Raw genomic sequence first — 10,842 nt, forward strand, 5'->3', positions numbered from 1 at the left:
TTTTTTGATGGCATCAATAAACACAAAGTGCACAAAGTAAGGATATGGTTATATTGAGAGAGACCTGTAGCATCAACCAGTTGCCTACTAAAAGGGAACTTCAATGATCCTCAAAATGTTAAAAAGAAACTTCTTTTCTTATGTCACATATTTGGCATAAGAAACATTTCTAGTTTTTTCCCCCAACAGTGTGGGATTTCTTTTGTTTGGTGATCTGGTAAGCAAATTTATAGAATGCTTCAGGAAAGGGTTTAATGAAATGTTTAATCCAAGGTTTAGAAGTGGCTCTTAGCAAGAGTTAGAAATTCTCCTTTGGATTGTCCAGTTTTACAAACCTTTAGCAAACAATGGAAACAACCCATATCCTTTAGTGTATTGATCTAAAAGGAAACAAGCAATTATGGACATGTGCTAATGAGAAGCTGTGGTCACAGATGATTTCATCATATGGTAGCTGAACAAACTAGACTGAGAGATGTCTAATAACTGGCCAGCTATGATGCTCGAGCATCTTCTGACAGGAAGGCCACAATCATGTACATAATTTTGAAGTAATGATGCATATAAACAGTATTTTAAGATATTTGCAACGGCTATAATGTGATAAGATAACGATAATTTTTTTTAGTGGCAAAGTTGATGGTACTGCGGTAGACTTTTGTAGTTACCTTTATCAGATTAAGGAAGTTCCCTTCTGTTTCCAGCTTGTGAAAGTTTTTGATCATGTTGATTTCTTTAAAAGAGAAAACTGAGAACTATTGTTTGTTGCATATATTCATAATGGATGGAAATGCTGAATTTCAGTTTGAAGTTAGTTAAAATAAAGGCAAATTTTTTTTCTCTGTGTAAGTTCATGGATCCTGAGGTTGAGCCAGTGATTCTTACAATCTGCTTCATACCCAGGAATTCTCTGTGAAGTTCTCTTGATGTTTAAGTTTGCCAGGCTGCTATGACAAATACCACATACTGGTTAGCTTAACAGTGGGAATTTATTGGCTGATGGATTGGAAGGCTCGAAGTCCAAAATCAAGGTGTCAGCAAGGCCATGCTTTCTTTCCAAAGTCTGCAGCATTCTAGTGCTGGCTCACTGCCATCTTTGGGCTTCCTTAGCTTGCATCCCTGCCTCCTGGCACATGCTGATCCCTCTCCCCTGGTCTGTTCTTCCCATTTCCGCCGACGGCATCTGAATTTCCTCTCTCAACAGGGTCTCCAGCCATATGGATTGAGGCCCCCCTCCCCCATTCAGCTTGGCAGCACCTAATAGGATCTTAGAAGATACTATTCACAAATGAGACCACACTTTAACTGGTAATACATCTTCAAAGGGTCCTATTTACAAATGGGTGATACCCACAGGAGTGAGGGTTAAGAGTAAGACCATGTCTTTTGTTAGGGTACATAATTCCATCGGCCACACTTGGCCACCATTATGGATGCACAGAACCCATTGTGAGTTGACCCTTTGCTAGGATCCAGAGACCTAGTCAAGATGACAAGTCAAAAACTCATAAGAACTGACACTCACACAAGGTGAATCCGACTTTTCTGCAAACCAGAGATATACACCAAGCCCCACAGGCAAGAAAAGAACACATAAATTTTCACCACCTTGGGTGGTACTTTTAATCTAGACAGTAGCTGGAGAAAACTAAATGGCATCTATGAGCAAGTGAAGATCACACCAAAGTTTCAAAGAAAGGTATGAAAGTAGAAGAGAAATAGTCTCAAGGCTACTGGTATGTCCTGAAAAAAACCACAGGGCTGATACTGTTATAGGATTCATTTTGCTGCTGCTTTTCAGGAAGTCCTCTTTCCTGGCTTCTCACCATGTCCACCCTCTCTGTGACTCATACATTGTAATTATTTCCTATTATATGGGTATAAATGTATGCATTTATGCATGCACTTTTACCCATTATAAATGGATGTGCTAAGAACTGAGATAAGGTGGTCACCCAGCTTCTGGCTGGTGGATGTGCTCATCATTTTTCTGCATGATTTTTTTTTTTTTAGTAAATGGCAAACATCATATTTTAAAAAAATACCAGTCTGGACTTATTTTCATAATGCCCTCAAGACATTTGCTTGAGCCAATATGGTCTTGTAGGTCCCCCAGTAAATAGACTTGTCTGTTTTCTGTCCATTCTTTGTCATGCTCTTCCTACTCACTGTTTGCCTTGTCTGGAACACCTGTTCCTCCTCCTCCCCCATTCTACCTGTTAATTTCTACTTCTCCATCCTCTAGAATAAGTCTAGATTTCCAGATTGGATTACTATCTGTCTTACTTTGCCAGGGCTGCTATGAGAAATACTACACATTAGGTGGCTTAAGCCAGCTATAGTTTTGGAGGCTAGAAGTCCAAAATCAAGGTTTCAACGTGCCATGCTTTCTCCTGGTGCTGGCTTGTGGTGGTCCTTGGGGTTCCTTGGTTTGCATCTCTGTCTCCATCATGTGGTGATCTCTCTCTCTGCCTCTCTGGCTTCTTTTGTTTCTGCTGACCTCTAGCTTCTACCTCTGTGTCCAATTTCCTTTGTTTATAAGGCTTACAGTCATATGGATTAAGGCCCACCCTGACTCAATTTGGCCTCATCTAAATAGGATCTTTGAAGATTCTATTCACAAATGAGTCCACACCTTAACTAATAATAATAATAACACCTTCAGACATCCTCTTTACAAATGGGTTCACACCCACAGAAGCCCAGTTTAAGACTTGGACATGTGTTTTGTGATGGAAAGAATTCAATCCCCACAATGTCTTTTTCCTGGAGGGTCTTCCCTGACTGTCCCTGCCTTTGTATACTCTCGTGTCATCCTCTACGTCTTCATTGGGTTTATCGCAACTGTAATTGTGGTAATTAATTCATTATTTGTATAATTAATTAATCAATTTCTCTCCTAATCACCATGATGTAAATTTTATAAGGGTTGGAACTTATCTTTCTTACTGACCACTGCATTCTCAGTACATCACCTGGCACATCCCACTTCATTCATCAATCTAGCCATTTATTCAGCAAATATTTATTGCGCTCCTATAATGTACCCCATACTTTTCTAGACATTGAGGATTTAGGAGTGAGCTAACCCAACAAAAAATCCCTGCTCCTTATAGCTTATATCTATGGACTAAATGGATGAATGCCAAGGAATGGTTACAATACTTCCATGCAGAGACTGTCCCTCTTAGTTTGGTTTCTATGCAATTTGTACCTGGCTTGCTCAAGCGCATCCCCGACATGCTTTAAGAAGTTGACCCTGTGGATGAGAAGGGTAAGAATCATTGGAATTGGGGAAATAACTGAAACTGTGGAACTGTGACCTATAATATTCTTTGAAATTTGTTCTCTAACTACTTGTTAAATTGCACTTGGAAAGTTGTCACTTCTATGTATGTACGTTATATTCTACAATAAAAAATAATTTTAAAAACCTTACGTATGGTTAATTTGTACTTGGATTAGCACAAATGTTCATTAAGCTCCATGAAGATAGTGCCAAGCCAAAGGGAATGTGTATGGCATCCCTGATAAAGAAACAGGGAGAATATCAGCAGCCTTATATCACTTTGCAAGGAATAATTTGCAGGAAATTTGTGTGAGAAGTTTAGGGGCTGGAGAATCCCAGTGCGATTTGCCAGCCCAGGAGCAGATGTGAGACACACTGACTGCCAAATTTGAAAATCTTTGTAATTGACTGAACAATGATTAAAAAAGAAATTTACTAAGTAGCCTGCCTCAAAGCTGCTATAGAAAATTGAAGATTCTACTTGTTCTGCAGATAGGTATCAGGAGTCAGAGTTTCAAAGATGGGTCAGGCTACCACACCAGTCCATTCTCTTACCTGAGAAACAGATCAACTCATAACCCAATCTGAAACTTGTTCTTTAAATACGGAGGCTGGGTCAAAACCAGAAACAGCAGTGGCCTAGAACATTCTTGTCACTGAGAGAAAATGGAATATATAGGGCTATTGTTTTGTTTCTCATTGACATTGCAGGTTTTTAAAGTTTCTGTGGCGGAAAATCTCCTGGACCTACAAGGGTTGGTTCAAAAGACTTCCCTGTCTTTCAAGAATATGAGATCTCATTTTGAAGTGCTGACAGTGTTCCACTCCCTCACCGGAACTTCTGAAAGTTTCCAAGCATCATTGCACATAGTTACAAAATGTATCAACCTCCTTGTGAGCTTAAAGGTCACCTCAGAACAGGTGGATGAGAGCAGTTGACTTTCATCAAAGGAGTCAAAATAGTGGGAAATTAGGAGTGGCACAGTTAGACCTAGGATTCAAGGAGTAGACAACAGACCATCTCTTTGGATCTGTAAGCAGCTTGAAAGTAAGTGTCAGTGGCTGATATGGCAGCTTCCTACACCAATGTTTACTAAATGGTTTTGCATTTTTACTTTTAGCATTAGGCTACACTTTTGCTTTCCACATTAGGCTATCCCTTCACTTTCCATGGGGATGAGTTTCCTGAGCATTTTGTTGGTCTACGGTTGTCAATGTCTTTGGAGTTCTTCTTCTCATGTTATTATATTAATAATTATAAACACTCTAATTCACATATCTAAGCAAAACTGCCCTTTACTCTTTAATGCACCCACCTTTTCTTCTATCAGAAAACCATTTGTAGGAAAAGCACAGCTATGTATTTGAAATACACATAATACTCTCATTTATTTTTAATACAGGAACAGTTGGGGTGGGGAAATAAACAGTCATGGAGGGCCTTCATTATTTTATTTAACCTTTTCAAAGTTGAAGTAAGGTGCAGAGAGATGAAACACTTTGCCTAGTTCAGCATAGCCAGGTCTATGTGGCTGTCCAGTGACTCAAAATTTAATACATTTTTATCTCCATTAAAGGAGAGAGAAAGCACCACGAGAAGGAGCAGCATCTGAGACCTTGGGCAAGACACTTTGTTCTCCTGTGGCAGTTTCTCACTGGATGTAACAATAGACAATGTAATATTCCACTCTCTGAAACTTGTCAATCAGGTTCCAGGGAGATTGCGGAATGGTGGTGGGTGATGCAGGCCTGGTAGTGGAGCTTCTTTGCGGGACAGTGGGAGAGCTGGGCAGGCAGAACCCAGGACCCCCAGAAAGAGTGGTAAGGAGGTGGTGGAAGTAGTGAACAGCAGTCAGTAACTGGAGCTCAAGGAACATTTCTGTGAGGAGCTGACCAGCCCAATCTTTCCCATTAAATGGCACCAGGCTGATAGGTAGGGAAAACTGATATTAGCCTGCGCGAGTTGCCTGCTCTCCTTTACAGAGTATTTTACATAGATCGTCAAAGGCAGCCAGCAGCAACCAACTCCCTCACATGCTTTCCTTGTGCCGGACACTGCATACTCATGAAATCTCATTTAATGCTCACTACCAACCTATGAAGTAGGTACTTTTATTATCTCCATTTTACAAAAGGGACAACTGAGGATTTTCAAGTGACTTGCTCAAGATCACATAGCTGGGAGGTGAAGAAATCACCCCACTTTTAATTACAAACCCATTTGTACCACTTCCAGAGGCTTCTGTGGGATTTTACTAAATGGTGGAGCCCTGGATTTCCCTTACCTGAGAGGCTTTCATGTTGAGAAGCTTTCAAATAGGTCAGGGACACTCTGAGGAACTTAATCCTATTTTCATGACAGTTATTAAGATAAGATTAACCCGATTTTTTCTCAGTCTTGTAACCCCCAACCTGTCCCAGAACCAATCCCACAGAGTTATAATTTCACAGTGCTTGTCAATTCAGGCCATCAGAAGAGATAGAAATGTTATCCAGCACTTAACAGTATAACTTTTAATAACTGCTTTATTAAGATTCACATACCACAAAATTCACACTTTTGAATGTACAATTCCATTGTTTTTAGTATATTCACAGAGTCGTGCATCTATCACCACAATCAATTTTAGAACATTTTCATTATCCCAGAAAGAACCCACCATTAGCAATTACTCCCCATTTCCCCCATCTTTCCCAGACCTAGAAAACCTTCATTTTACTTTCTGTCTTTATGGGTTAGCCTATTCTGGGCATTTCATAAATAAAAATAATACAGTATGTAGTCCTTTATGACTAGATTCTTTCATTTCACATAATGTTTTCAAGGTTCATCCATGTTGTAGCATAGATCAGTACTTCTTTTAATTGTTGAATATCTCATTAAAAAGTATATCACATTTTATTTATCCATTCATCAGTTGCTGGACATTTGGGTTATTTCCTTTTTTTGGCTATTATGAATAAAGCTGCTTTGGACGTTTGTTTCCACTTCTCCTGGGAGTGGAATCGCTCAGTCATATGATAACTCTATGTTAATATTTTGAGGAACTGCCAAGCTGTTTTCCAAAGTAGCTGCACTATTTACTTTTCATGCTAGTGTTCCATTTTATCCACATCCTCACCGATACTTGTTATTATCTGTCTTTTTGTATTTTACCCATTCTAGTGAATCTGAAGTGTTATCTCATTATGATTATGATTTGCATTTCCCTAATGGCTAAAGATGTTGAACATCCTTTCAAGTGCTTATTGGCCATGTGTATATCTTGTTTAGAGAAATGTCTGTTCAAGTCCTTTCCCTATTTTTAAATTCAGTTGTTTTTCTTTTTATTGTTGAGTTGTAATTGTTGTTTATATATTCTGGCTAACGAGTCTGTCTTAGTTTTCCTGAACTGCTATCACAAATACCACAAACTGGTTTTGACTTAAAAAACAGGAATTTATTGGCTCACTATTTTTAGGCCGGAAGTCCAAAATTAAGATATCACTAAGGCTTGCTTTCTCCTGAAAATCGGTAGCTTTCTGAAGCTGGCTGCTGGTAATCCTTGGAGTTCCTTGGCTTGTTTTTCTGCTCCCTGTTACATGATAATCTCTTCCCCTTTCTGGCTTCTGTGACTTCTGGGTTTCTTTATAAGGCTTCCATTAATCTGGAGTAAGGCCCACTCTGGCTTAGTTTGCCACAACTTAACTAAAAACAACATCTTCAAAACGTCCTGTTTGAATGGGTTTATACCCACAGGAATAAAGATTAAGATTAAGAACATGTCTAAATTGGGGTATGTAATTCAACCTACCAAAGTCTCTTATAAAACATAATTTGCAAATATTTTTCCTCATTCTGTGGATCGCCTTTCACTATCTTGATGGTGTCCTTTGAAGCACAAAAGTTATTAATTTTGGAGAAGGCGGAGTTGCCAGTATCTTCTGGTCCAAGTGCCCCAGCCTTAGGCGTCTTCTTCCAAATCCCCTCCCCTCTCCTGGCACCTCAAACAGCAGACCATTCATCAAGGGTTTTATATCTGAGGCCCAAAAGTTTTTTACCCAAGATGATGAATGCCGACGATGCTGAAAATCAGGTGGAACTGGAGGCAAAAACACGACTTATTAGTCAAGTGTTAGAACTCTAGCACACACTTGAAGATCTCTTGGCAAGACTAGATGTAGTTAAGGAAGAAAATCTGAAGCTAAAATCAGAAAACCAAGTCCTTGGACATGTCAGCTTCCTGTGTTTTTCTAACAACTGACACAAAAAGCAAAAGAAAGTAAGGGGTTGATATCTGTTCTGTTTTATGGAATTGCTGCTGATTTTTTTTTTCTTTAAAATTTGAATAGATTCCAAAAGTTACAGTACCTTTGTTTGTGGCTTCATTGAATATTTATGAAGATAATGGCAGATATAGGCAAAAATTAAGAGCTCTAAAAGTATAACTGGAGACTTCTATGAGTTTCTATATTAACCTAGTCTAGGATAGTAGACTTTTGTATTGATAGTAGAGACTTTATAATTAGAATTGCATATATTTATGAAAACTTGAAAATGAGTGTTTTGTCAAATTTGCTTTGATTTATAAGTTTAGCACTGTCTTTTATTATAGGCTTCGTAAAGATGATACAAGAAAATAACTACCATGTTGTAAAAAGGTGACCAAAATCCTGTACTGAGTGCACAGCTTTATGTATCCTGCCCACCGTCTTGTGCCTTTTTACCACGTGCCTCTTCTTTCCCATTTCCCTTCTCCTAAGGATAAACAGTTGGTTCCACATTTGTAAAAGTAATTTTAATAATTAATCATTTATGAAAATAACCTGAACTCATTGTTGAATTTAACCAAAATAAGACAGTTTCTCAGCTAGGACCTGTCATTTGTTCTATTTAATAACAAGATAGGACTGTTAGTTCCTCTTTGATAAATTGAAAACAGAGGCTGTAAAAATGATGATTGTTCTTTGAAACTGAATTTTCAAATGGGAAGATTTGTTGTTCAAAACTTCCTTCTGCACAAAATGACCACTTGATGTCTGAAAAGATGAGCTCCAGTTGTGTGTGTGTGTGTGTGTATGTGTGTTTAAAATAGAAAATCTCCAGAAACATAGAAATAGAATGGAATAAGTACTTGATAAACAGTAACCAACTCCAAATGTTTTCACTCCAGATTTGTGTCATCCCTGACATAGATTAGGTCTTTTGGGGAATAAATATGAAAGTGGATTAAGTCTGACTAACTTGATGTAAGCCACATTTGGAAGAGAACAGTTACAAAGTGTTTGGTTTCTTGAGGTTTATTTATTGTGCCCAGAAGATCAAGTTTGCAAAAACTCTTAAGAGTATGTTAGCATCAAAATAATGAATAAAATAGGAGGGTTTTCCATATGTACTAATTGATAATTTTTTCTCAGTATTTTATCTCACTAGTTCTTGAATTTTCTGTAAATCCAACTACTTGATTTGTAGAATTTTGGTCATCCTTTTACTAGAGTTTTTTTTGGTAAGGGAATTTTGCAGAAGTAATGTTAAAATGCTAGTTATAATAGGAAGATAGATCCATTAATATAGCTTGTGGTTTTCAATTTGGGTTACTTTTAATCATGGAATAATAATCTTATGTTTGTATTGGTGCAAGTAAAATTCAATAAATGACTTTAGCTATATGAATATATAATAGTCATACTGCAAATATCTTGCATCCCTTTTGTGACCTAATTTACAAACGTTTGAAAATTGTGTTGCCATTCTGCTTTGCTGTTTAATGAAAAGCCGTTTCAGACAGAAAAAAGTTATTAATTTTGATGAAGTTCAATTTATCTATGTTTTTTTTATTGCTTGTGCTTTTGGTGTCATATCTAAGAAATCTTTGCCTAATCTAAGGTCATGAAAATTTACTCTTATGTTTTCTTCTGAGAGTTTCATAATTTTAGCTCTTATGTTTAGGTTGTTGATCCATTTTTTTATATTCATTTTATTGAGATATATTCACATACCACACAGTCATACAAAACAAATCGTACATTCGATTGTTCACAGTACCATTACATGGTTGTACATTCATCACCAGAATCAATCCCGAACACCTTCATTACCACACACACAAAAATAACAAGACTAATAATTAAAGTGGAAAAGAGCAATTAAAGTAAAAAAGAACACTGGGTGCCTTTGTCTGTTTGTTTGTTTGTTTCCTTCCCCTATTTTTCTACTCATCCATCCATAAACTAGACAAAGCAGAGTGTGGTCCTTATGGCTTTCCCAAACCCATTGTCACCCCTCATAAGCTACATTTTTATACAATCATCTTCAAGATTCATGGGTTCTGGATTGTAGTTTGATAGTTTCAGGTATCTACCGCCAGCTACCGCAATTCATTAGAACCTGAAAAGGGTTGTCTAAAATGTGCGTAAGAGTGCCCACCAGAGTGACCTCTCGGCTCCTTTTGGAATCTCTCTACCACTGAAGCTTATTTCATTTCCTTTCATTTCATGCTTTTGGTCAAGAAGATGTTCTCCATCCCATGATGCCAGGTCTACATTCCTCCCCGGGAGTCATATTCCACGTTGCCAGGGAGATTCACTCCCCTGGGTGTCTGATCCCACGTAAGGGGGAGGGCAGTGATTTCACCTGCCAAGTTGGCTTAGCTAGAGAGAGAGGGCCACATCTGAGCAACAAAGAGGCATTCGGGAGGAGGCTCTTAGGCACAATTATAGGGAGGCCTAGCCTCTCCTTTGCAGCAACAGTCTTCCCAAGGGCAAGTCCTGTGGTAGAGGGCTCAACCCATCAAACCACCAGTCCCCTATGTCTGTGAGCACATCAGCAACCATCGAGGTGGGGCAGGCCAACACCCCTGCATCCTCCACCAGCTCCTCAAGGGGGCTCTGCATATTTTTTCCTTGTTTTTTTAAACTTTTTTTTTTTAATCAACTGTATAAAAAATTAAAAAAATAATAATAAAAAATTAAAAATTAAAAAAAATAAAAAAAACATACAATAAAAGAACATTTCAAAGAGACCATAACAAGGGAGTAAGAAAAAGACAACTAACCTAAGCTAACTACTTTACTTCTAATGTGTTCCTACTCTACCCCAAGAAAGTAACCTAATATAGCAACATGTCTGTGAATTTGTTCCTACTATACCCATCAGAAATTAACAGACCATAGTCATTCCTGGGCATTCCCAGAACATTAAATTTACCCATGATAGCTTATCTGTTCTTATTGGATTAACACTCCCCCTTCCTTAACTGCTTTCTATCACTAGTTCCCCTACATTCTACATTATAAACCATTTGTTTTACATTTTTCAAAGTTCACATTAGTGGTAGCGTATAATATTTTTTTGTGTGTGCCTGGCTTATTTTGCTCAGCATTATGTCTTCAAGGTTCATCCATGTTGTCATATGTTTCACAACATCATTCCTTCTTACAGCCATGTACTATTCCATGGTGTGTATATACCACATTTTATTTATCCACTCATCTGTTGAAGGACATTTGGGTTGTTTCCATCTCTTGGCAATTGTGAATAATGCTGCTGTGAACATTGATGTGCAGATATCTGC

The 10,842-nt window shown here is 38.0% G+C and overlaps 1 pseudogene; it reads left to right on the plus strand.

Annotated features, from left to right (window-relative positions):
- Positions 1-7,293: 7,293 nt before the first annotated feature.
- On the plus strand, positions 7,294-7,555 carry LOC119540354 (annotated as a pseudogene).
- The last annotated feature ends 3,287 nt before the right edge of the window (positions 7,556-10,842 follow it).

This window comes from Choloepus didactylus, chromosome 7 (assembly GCF_015220235.1).
Source record: "Choloepus didactylus isolate mChoDid1 chromosome 7, mChoDid1.pri, whole genome shotgun sequence".
Classification (NCBI taxonomy): Eukaryota; Metazoa; Chordata; class Mammalia; order Pilosa; family Megalonychidae; genus Choloepus; species Choloepus didactylus.